The sequence below is a fragment of the Equus przewalskii genome, chromosome X (assembly GCF_037783145.1).
Source record: "Equus przewalskii isolate Varuska chromosome X, EquPr2, whole genome shotgun sequence".
NCBI lineage: Eukaryota > Metazoa > Chordata > Mammalia > Perissodactyla > Equidae > Equus > Equus przewalskii.
Window position 1 is genome coordinate 19,122,214 of NC_091863.1, and position 11,142 is coordinate 19,133,355.

Consider the following 11,142-nt stretch of genomic DNA (forward strand, 5'->3'; position numbering starts at 1 on the left):
GTGGCCAAGTGGTTAAGTTCACACGCTCTGCTTCGGTGGCCTAGGGTTTCACTAGTTCAGATCCTGGGCGTGGACATGACACTGCTCATCAGGCCATGCTGAGGTGGCATCCCACATAGCACAACCAGAAGGACCTACAACTAGAATACACAGACACATACTGAGGGGTTTCGGGGAGAAGAAGGAGAAGGAAAACAAAAAGAGGATTGGCAATAGATGTTAGCTCAGGTGCCAATCTTTAAAAAAAAAGAATAAAAGAATGTCACTATTCCCTAACTTCCTACAATCTTGACCCCCTAAAAAAGATTTTGAATTATATGTGATACCATATAAATAAAAGAAGTCGCTCAATCTCTTAAAGGTAGCAACTCTGAGTCAAATTCAACTCTTTCATTGTTTTCAACTCTTACAACCAATTACATATCAAGCTATGCTCAATCTACCTGAGAAATGACTCAAGTCTTTCCTTTACATCTTCAATAATATTGATCTCATCAGTTGCCACTGGGGCATTGCAATCACTTCCAAACCTGTTTCCTGTCACCAATCTCACCCCATTCCAATCCATTGTCCTCACCATGGCTCCAGCTGACATGCTAAAAGAAGTTACTCTTTCCCTTCAAACCATCCATTAGTTCCCCACTGTCCCCAAGAAACAAAAGAAAAGGGTTCTAAGGCAATCGAAGAGTGGTGGTGGAGGAAAAAATGGCTAACCTTTAACGAGTTCTTGCTGTGTGCCAAGCACTGTTCTACGGACATGGTTTATACAGACTATGTCACTTAAACTTCAAAACAAATAAATGAAGTAGGCATCATTATCACCATCATTATCCTAATTTATAAATGAAGAAAAAGGGGCACAAAAGAGTCAAGTAACTTGCTCAAAGGTACATAGACAATTAGTAGAACTAGGATTTAGGCCTGGCAATCTGTAAAAATTGACGACACGATTCTAAAATGTATATGGAAAGACAAAAGGACTAGGACAGCCAAAATCACTTTGCAAAAGAAGAACAAAGTTGGAGCTTTATCACTACCTGATTTCAAAACTTATTATAAAGCTACAGTAATTAAGTTAAAGGGGTATTGACACAAAGATAGACAAATAGATCAACAGACCAGAATTGTGAGTCCAGAAATAGGGCTTCACATACATAGTCAATTGATTTTTTGCAAAGGTACAAAGGCGATTCAATGGAGAAAGGATAGTCTTTTCAACAAACAATGCTGACACTTGAACATACATATGCCAAAAATGAACCTTGACTTCTACCTCACACCTTCTACAAAAATGAACACAAAATGGACAATAAAACTCAATATAAAGCTTAAAACTATAAAACTTCTAGAAGAAAACATAGGAGAATATTTTTGTGATCTTAGGTTAGGCAAAGATTTCTTAGGTCTGACACCAAAAGCACAATCTAAAAAAGAAAAAAGTGATAACTTGGGCTTCATTAAAATTAAGAAATTCTGCTCTTCAAAAGGCATTGTTAGGAGAATGAAAAGATAAGCTACAGACTAGGAGAAAATATTTGCAAAACACATATCTTCTAAACGACTTCTATCCAGATCATACAAGAACTCCCAAACCTCCAAGACAAGAAACAACAAGACAAGAAAACACCCCCCCCCAAAAAAATTAGGCAAAATATTTGAAGAGACACATCAAGAAAAATATATGGATGGAAAATAAGCTCATAAAAAATACTCAACATGATTAGTCATAGGGAAATGTAAATTAAAACCACAATGACATATACTAGATACCTATTAAAATGGTTTAAAACAAAACAAAGCAAACCTGACAATGCCAAGTGCTGACAAGGATGTGGAGCAACTGGGACTTTAAACATTGCTGCTGGGGATATAACATGGTACAGCCACATTAAAAAACAGTTTGGTGGTTTCCTTGGCATGCCTGGATATTTACTCAAGTGAAATGAAAACTTGTGTTCACAGAAAATCTTTGCAAAAGTTTATATTGACTTTGTTCATAAGCACCTAAAGACTGGAAACAACCCAAATATCTTTTAACTCTTAAATGGGTAAACAAACCTTGGTATAGCCAAACAATGGAATACTATGCAGCAATGAAAAGGAACAAACTAATAATACACAAAACAGTATGGATGAATGTTAAATGTAGGTATGTAAAGTAAGCCAGTGTCAAAGGCTATATGATTTCTGATTCCATTTATATGACATTCCGGAAAAGGCAATCTGTAGGCACAGAAAACAGATCAATGGCTGCCAAGGACTCTGGGCAGGAGAGGAATTGACTCCAATATGCATGAGGGAATTTTTTTGCATGATGGAACAGTTCTATAGCTTGATTGTAGTGGTGGTTGCACGACTGACAACATTTTTTCAAAATTCATAGAACTGTACACTGAAAAAGATAAATTTTGCTCTGGCTATATTATACTAAGAAAAAATTCACTCTTGACCTCAATCAGTAGGGAACAAACCAGTTTACTATTGTCAATTAGGTCAATTATCTTGCAATTAATTCAGCTCTCTTCTTGCTCTAGTGTATCTTAGTCTGGCGATGAGTTTTCTCAGCCCGCGCCTCTCCCCTGAGCTGTTCTGGGGAAGTGCAGCAGTGGGAGTCCTTATAAGCAGCCAGTGTGCTCTCTAACGTGCCTGCAGGCTCCAAGGACGGCCTGCAGTCAAAGTAAACTTGGTAAAAGCCTCACCTTGTGGAGAGACCAGGCAATTAGGGAGCTCAAGTGAAGGGGATGGCTGAGCCATGATAAGCACTGCCAGGCCACCTACGGCACACTGGAATACGCACACAGCCAGATGCAGAGTCCCATCGGTGCACCTGTAGCCCAGGCCGCCTTGGCCTCTTCCTGCTGAGGAGGAAGGAGTGGGCCACACCCTCCATCTTTGGCCCTGTTGGCTTTAAGAGCTGACAAAAACACCTCACCTGAAACTGTCCATTTCACTTGGATGGAATACAGTTTCCTTTCTCCATGTGCCCAGATACGGCACACAGCCCATTTCTCCACAGCGCTAAGAACGAATGGCTGACTTCTCCCACTTACCTTCGGCCCTGGCGGAGCAGATGCTGCCCATGCTCTGCCCATCTGCCCGTGGCACTCGCCATTCTACACGTGGACAGTCGTACTGCAAGCACTTGTGAGTCTCTGAATGAGGGCATTCTGGGGCCACATCAGCAGGGGTGGCTCTCATATGTGGCAACCTGGAGTGACAGGGAATAGTGCCCCCAGGACTGTCCTCAGCCAATGAGAGAGAGGAGCGGATGGATAAATACCTCAGCTTCCTCCCCTCTAGGCTAGAACAGCTGGAGGCTTGTTCTGTACTGTCCCCCAGAGGTCCTCGGCAGGGACCAGTTGTCCACAGTAGTCTTCTGCTCACAAACATGCCTATCACTGTCATTTTTCCCATTCCTGACTCAGCTCCCCTTTCCCCTCCCAGTGCTTCTCGGGCTGAGCTCCCAAATAAACTGCTTGCACTCAAATCCTCGTCTCAGCGTGTGCTTCCGAGGAAGCCCAACCTAAGACACAATCGATACAACAACTGAGGCTCCAGGCCATCCCGTGACACAGTGGGCAGATCCACATCTCCACTAGGTGGAGGCACCCTGGGACGTCAGCTAAGGGGCTGCGTTTGGGTCACGCTCACGGTTTACAGAGCGGGGTAGTTGAGTGGTTCTCAACCAGGAGGTGGTTTTACCCGCCCCCCCTCCCGCCCAGGGGATATTTGCCGATATCTGGAGCCATTTTTGGTTACCACAGCTGGGGACGAGTGCTAGGGCATCTGGTGGGAAGGACAGGGATGCTGCTAAACATCCTACAGTGCACAGGACAGCCCCCGTGCCCCCACAAGCAATGTCAACAGTGCCAAGGTTCAGAAGCCCTGGCACGGTACAGCACCAGAGTCAGAAGACCTGGCTCTGGGTACTTTTCTCAGCTCTAAAAAGGGGGTGAAATATTTACTTCGCAGGGTTCTTATGAGTCTTGAGTTGAAGTAACGGGAGCGTGGAGTCAATCATTCCTTCATTCTATGGCGCCAACCATGAGCCAAGTAATGACCGAGTTGGTGACCAAACAAAGATGGAAAAGACACCGTCTCTGCCCTCAGGGAGCCCAGAGGCTGGGTGTGGAGAAACAGTGCAAACACTCAACGCCTTTCCAATGCGAACCTGGCTCCAACGAGGCACGTGGTGAGTGTGCTTTGACAGAGGCACAAGAGGATGCTCGCTTCCTGGAGACAGGAGAGGATGTTGGAGGTGAGCGGTGCAGACCAGCAGCTGACTAAGCAGAGAGGACCGCTGAGCAGAGGACACAGCCTTTGACAAGGGTACAGAGCCCTGAAGGGGTTGGCCTCTCTGCAGCAAGGTGACCATGCTCAGAGCACAGAAAGCTCGGGAAAGAGAGGGCAGAGATGCACCTGGGAAGGAGGCAGGCGCCAGGCGGTGTGGGGCCTATGTGCAGGGCCGGGACAAGGCGAGGCAAGAGAGGCAGCTAGGGCGCCAGCCCTGATGGGACTTGCACCACGCCGAGAGCGGGTGTCTCCTTCAATCTGGTGCCCTAGGCCCCTCACTTGCCTCACCCAAGTCCCCGCTCTGCTCCTTTGCCACAACAAGAAGCTGGGAAGTCGAGTCTGCAGGCCAGGAGCAGCCAGCAGAACCCTGGGACTTCTTCAGTTTTGAGGAAGACAAGCCGACTCAGGCACAGGGCCACCATGCCACTTCTCATCCAACAAAATCTCCAGTTCAGATCAAGAAAACAGAGCTTTCCCTTTCTGTTAGCGTCTCTGCCCAAATGGAATACTGTTACAGATTCGCACTTTGTCAGACCCAACACACAGCAAACCCCTGAGGACAGAAGCTAGCGGGATGGTAGGTGAGCAGCCTGCCAGGGTCTGGGAGGCAGCTAAGTCCATCTACTCCAGTTGGAAGAATAAGGCGGTGCTTTGAATGAGGGTCAGAGCTCACGTTCATCTCACTACTTCCCGCTTCATTCAAGTTGGATGTTTGGGTTACTGGACAGCAAAGCAGGATTCGGCTCCCCAGGCTCATGCTTGGCCTAAATTTGGACAGGTGCGGGGAAGAGAGAGACAGGGAAGGCATGCTGACAAGGGTCAAGAAACTGATTTCAAGCCCCTGGAGGCACTCCACGAGTGTCCATCCGCCCAAACCACCGGTATGGCGGTCCGAAATGATTCTTGTCTGTTCCTGAACAAGGGGCATGTTTAAGGGACTCTCACGTCTAGGAGTTTTCAATCTTATCTCAATAGCCTGTATCTACTGTAACATGTAATTATCATAATTGCTATCGATTAAAAAATACACACTTTCTAGCAGTCTGTAATTCAAGAGTTTTGGCAATTTGTCTTGGATTCTTCTCATCTGTGCGACTTTACTAGGAATATGGTACTATCATCATGTCTGCATCTAAACACCAAGAGATTCTTTGAAAAACTTGTCCAAGAAGGCTGGCAGCTTTCAAGGCAACGGAACTAATGGAAGACAATGGCTCATACATTATCTAAGACTCCATCACATCTCTCCAAATCCATCATTAGGACTGGAGCTGTGGTCTACAGCTACAGGAATCATTTAAAATGTACTGCCGTCGCCTGGAACAATAGTTCTCAAGCCCATCAGATGCAAATCACCTTTTTAAACAAGTAGTTTAATCCTGAACTGTAATTCATAGACAAAGGAACTTCCTCCCACATACTTTTTAAATTTATTTTATTTTATGTTTTGCTGAGGAAGATTTGCCCTGAGCTAACATCAGTTCCTATCTTCCTCTACTTTGTATGTGAGCCTCTGCCACAGCATGGCCACCGACAGTGATGCAGGTCGTCCCTGGGAACCAAACCCTGGCTGCCGAAGTGGAGCTGAACTTCACCACTAGCCACAGGCGGGACCCCCCACCCCCCACTTTTTAAAAACCTGCAAAATGCCCTTATTGTAATACACAGGGAGATCAAGGGGCAGTACTTGCGTATACGAATGCCACGTTTTGTGCACATCTATATGAAACCCGTGGGCAGGAGATCACTGGAAGCGTCAGTGAAGGATCCTGCCACTTGCAGCGAGTACAGCGAGCGTCCTCGTAGGCAGGAGCTACGGAAGTGGACTCTCTGGCGGCGTTAACCTGGTGATGGACACCGGGAGCAGCCCTGCCATAGAGGACGAGAGATTCTAAAAACAGTGAACAACTCCTGGTGAAGTTCGGGCCAAGAAAAGAAATGACCGCCTTCCACGGCTTTCCCGACGCTTGCATTGCTGCGAAAACCGCATGCACTAAAAGCGTACCAGAAAAGCATGGATTTCTTTGTTGGTTGCTTGTGCTTTGACGTGCATGCTGTTGATGGCGAACGAAGAGAAAAAGCCCGGCGGGCCCAGGCCTCGGGTGGGAAAGCAGCCTTCGCAGCAGGGAGCGCGGCCCCGGCCCGCAGGCCACCGCAGGGGGCAGCGGCCCGCCGGCGGGGAGGGCGCAGGCGCAGCAGCGGCGCCGCAGGGGGGTAGGTGGGGGGGTGACGACCCTCCCATCCACTTCCGGCCCGGCCCCAGCGACACGAGGCTCAGCGCGGTGGCGGCTCCAGCGCGTGGCGGCTTTTCCGATCGCAAGTACTTCGTGTGGCGCTTCCCTGGGGCGGGTCTCCTGGGGTCCGTTTTGAAGCGAGGCCGGTGGCTCCGCCTGGGGTCGCGGCGTTTGCAGGCCGATAATCTATAGGAAGGACGGGATTTCCACCGGCTCGTCACTTGGGCTTTGCCTTCTTTTAGGGCCCCTGTCGTACGCGAGGATGCAACACGCCTTAGAACGAGCTCTGGATCGCGCGGCGTGTGTCATCGAAAGTGCCCAACAGAGACCTCCTAAAAGGAAGTACGCGTCTAGAGGGGAAAAATCGGTCTATGAGAAACTGTATGACATATATGTTGAAGAATGCGACAGAGAGCCTGAGGTTGCGGAGGAATTACGAAGCAACGTGAACTTGCTAGAGAAGCTTGTTCAGAGAGAGTCGTTGTCGCGTTTAGTGGTCAATCTGCACCCAGGAGGGCAGGGATACTCGCTGATGCTCAGGGGAGAAAATGGCTCGTATTCGGAGACCATTCGGCTGTCTTATGAAGAGGGGGAACTGCTCCAGTACTTGGATGCAGAAGAATTACCTCCTGTTTTGGTGGGTCTCCTGGAAAAATCTCAGGTGAACGTTTTTCACTGTGGATGCGTCATCGCAGAAATACGGGACTACAGGCAGTCCAGTGACGTGGAGGCCCCTGGTTACCAGAGCAGGTGCATTCTCTTACGACCAACCATGCAGACGTTAGCCTGCGACGTAGAGTCCCTAACCAGCGACAGCCAGACATGGACCCAGGAGGACAAACTGTTGCTCGAGAGCCAGCTGATCTTAGCCACAGCTGAACCACTGTGTCTTGATCCTTCTGTGTCAGTAGCCTGCACTGCAAACAGTCTGCTTTATAACAAACAAAAGATGAACACTGACCCAATGAAGCGCTGCTTCAAGAGGTGCTCGAGCCCGGCTCTGAGTCGGCAGCAGGAGCTGTCTCATGGCCCACCTCCGCCCGAGCTAACGGTACTGACTTCTTGCCAACCAAGCAAAGAGAGTAACGCAGGTGAGCAGTATGACCTCAAAATTTCTGGAGCAGGGAATTATGTGGATGTGTGGGAACAGAGACCCTGTGACTTGGCCGTACCTTCTGAAGTGGATGTGGAGAAATATGCTACAGGGAAGAAGTCCGTGAGCTCTGATGACTCCCAGCCAACAGGCTGGCCAGCCCATGAAGTCAGAGATGATTCTGTATTTGAATGGGAAGCAGGCGATCAGTACTGGGATACAAAGATGTTCTTCATGCGCTCGCTTAATGATCCACTTATCTCTGGGAAAGAAATGTCACCTAAAAAAGCCAGATATGAGAGACAGCTGTCTCCCCCCCACCCCTCCAGAGGTGACCATTCAAAGAGTTTCATGCCTGGGTCGAAGACTGATGCTGGGACGGTAGTCATTCGGCCCGAGGAATTGGTCCAGAAGAACAGCAGTTGTCCAGTCAAGGTGTCACACAGCTCCAGTGGCTCAGCCAGTCTCAGCCCACTTTCTCCAGGGAAGGAAACAGAACGGCCTAAGACCGTGCTGCTTCAGGCCTCAGTCCTGGGGGAGGAAGTCCAACCTCCACCGCCGCCCGTCATGCTGCCCTCGAGCTCAGGCACGAGTTCCTCAGCCAGCAGTTTTCCTCCACAGCAGGCAGGCGGCTTTCCTAAGTCTGCATCTCCTGCTCCTGCTTCTAAGCCACCAAGTCTTCCCCAGAACTCCCCTGTGGAAGTGAGTCGAGTTAGCACACTTCCTGCAGCCGCCCAGTCCACTGCTGGCTCATCACAAACACAGGTGATCACCCAGGTCAGGGTCAGCCCCGTTGGTGTCAGGGTCATCAAAGTGGTGAATTCTGTTCCCGGAACCCACGCTTTGGTGAGAGCTCCCAACCCCTCGCAGGGCTCTGCCACTCGGGCCACAGCTCCCGCGGGAATCTTGCCCAGCAACCTGCCCTTAAGAGGCCAGCCACCAAAAGCGCCACCCACTGCCCTGCAAGCGAATTCTCAAGTAGGTGTTCGAGTGATTTTAAAAGATGCTCCAGGTGCCAGGCCCTTAACTCTGCTCCAGTTTCCACCAGGTTCGCTCATTGTGAACACCCAGCAGCTGCCTGGGCAGCTGCAGCAGCAGCACCTCTATCAGCTGATTCCAGAGCTACAGGGTCAGCAGCCCTCCACTTCGCATCCTCAGCAGCTAGTGTCACAGGGTGCAAGTGCACAAGGTTCAGCCAGTCAGAAAACGGCCTTCTGTGCCCAGCAAGCTGTTGTCGTTAACGTCAGTAGAAGTTTTCTGCAGCCCCAGGTGATTGTGTTGTCTCCGCCTGTCCCTGCCCCGCAAAGACCTGGGCAAAGCCTTCCTCTGCAGAGAGTCCAGCTCTCCTCCGCCTTGCAGCAGCTGCAGCAGCCGCAACGTCAGCAGCAACCACAGCATCAGCAGCAGCCACGGCAGCAACAACACCGTCAGCAGCAGCAGCAGCAGCCGCAGCAGCAGCAGCAGCCACGGCAGCAACAACACCTGCAGCAGCAGCAGCAGCAGCAGCAGCAGCAGCCACGACACCTGCTGCAGCCACAGCATCAGCAGCAGCCACGGCAGCAACAACACCTGCAGCAGCAGCAGCAGCAGCAGCAGCCACAGCAGCCAGGACACCTGCAGCAACCACAGCAGCAGCAGCAGCCACGGCAGCCACAACACCTGCAGCAGCCACAGCAGCAGCAGCAGCCACAGCAGCCACGACACCTGCTGCAGCCACAGCATCAGCAGCAGCCACGGCAGCCACAACACCTGCAGCAGCAGCAGCAGCCACAGCAGCCACGACACCTGCAGCAGCCACAGCATCAGCTGCTGCAGATACAACACTTGAGAATCTTGCAGCCCCCAGTGGCTGTGGCACCAGCAGCAGCCCAGACAGGTCAGCCCGGTCGGCGCCCGCAGACAGCAAGCCAGTCACAAGGTAAAGCGAATAGAGGCCCGCCAACCCCTCCCAAATCCTGAGGTGCGTTATTTTCTCTTTCTCCAAATCCCAGGGCATCGAGCCTAATGAGTCCCGAGTTTTTGGTTCATTTGTGGTTTTTCTAATGTGTCAGTCGTTCCCATTATTAGATGTGCAAGCTTGATACCGAAGCGCAGCCCCAGGCTTTTCACCTAGAAACAAGGAAGAGGTTTAATAAGCTGGGGTGTTTTGCTGAAGCCATTGCTTTGGGGGCGGTTGTTGACATAGTTGTTTTTATCATCATCATGTAACGTGTACCCAACTCCAAACTAGGCTCAAACTCCTGAGGCCTATAAGTTCTCTAAAACAAGAAAACCACCACACCAATCAGGTTACAATTAGTATTATTTTAACAGGATGGCTAGTTTTTAAATTTTTTAAGTGAGTTAAAAAACATTTAACATAAAATGTACCATCTTAACCATTCTTTTGAGAGTTTTTAGAAAAATGTTTTAAGGTTGGTACCTGAGCTAACAACTGTTGCCAATCTTCTTTTTTCTTTTTCTTTTTCTTTTCCCCAAAGCCCACGGTGCATAGCTGTATATCTTAGCTTTTGGTCCTTCTAGTTGTAGCATGTGGGACGCCGCCTCAGCGTGGCCTGCTGAGCGGTGGCATGTCCGCGCCCAGGATCTGAACTGGTGAACCCCAGGCTGCTGAAGTGGAGCGCACGAACTTAACCACTCGGCCACGGGGCCGGCCCCTTAACCATTTTTAAGTGAGCAGTTCCATGATGTTCAGTATATTCTCATTGTTGTCCAGCAGATTTCTAGGCCTGTTTTCCTTTTGCCGAAGTGAAGCTCTATGTCCCCTGAGCACCAGCTCCCCGTGTGCCCTCCCCCAGCCCCTGGCCACCGCCATTCTCTTTCCTGTCTCTGAGTGTGGCTGCTTTAGATCCTTCATGGAAGTGGGGTCACACAGGATCTGTGTTTTTGTCACTGGATTATCTCACTTAGCATCATGTCCTAAAGGTTCCTCCACGTTGTAGATGTGACCGGAAGGTCCATAGTTTTTGAAAAATGGTTTCACTGTACAAAATATGTGCTGAAGCGACCTGTGAAATATTGAAACATGTTCAGAAGAATGTACTTTGGTATTTGTTTATTTAGTTTAAAAGGTTTGTACACAGTGTAGGAAATGTAATTTTTACAAATGTGTTTTGAAAAAAAGTTAAAACTACCAAAAAATAATGCTTGTCCCACTTGTATTGCGGACCTGGAGACTCCCAGGGTGTGGAATGGATTGGGCGCACATGCTCGCTGGGCGTCCCCAGCCCTTTAAGAGGCTCCACCTGCGCTCGGTGCCCCCCCCCCCCACCAAGTTCGGCTGCCCCTCCAGGCCTCAACCACTGGCCTTGAAAAGGCACTTCTGAGACATCTCATTTTCTCTCCTGATACAATCATTTACCCTTTTTAGGACTCTGGCTTATTCACAGAAAAGCAAAGAGCTAAACATTGGAACTGAGTTTTGTTTGTTTGCTTTTCAAGTGCTGGTGACCTTGAGAGACTCTAAAGTGGAACCCACCCCGTTCTCTCCCCTTCCTCACTTCGGGAGCATCAGTTCAGTAG

The 11,142-nt window shown here is 49.4% G+C and overlaps 1 pseudogene; it reads left to right on the forward strand.

Moving 5' to 3' along the window:
• The first annotated feature begins 6,561 nt into the window (after positions 1–6,561).
• On the forward strand, positions 6,562–10,703 carry LOC139080945 (transcription factor SPT20 homolog pseudogene; annotated as a pseudogene).
• The last annotated feature ends 439 nt before the right edge of the window (positions 10,704–11,142 follow it).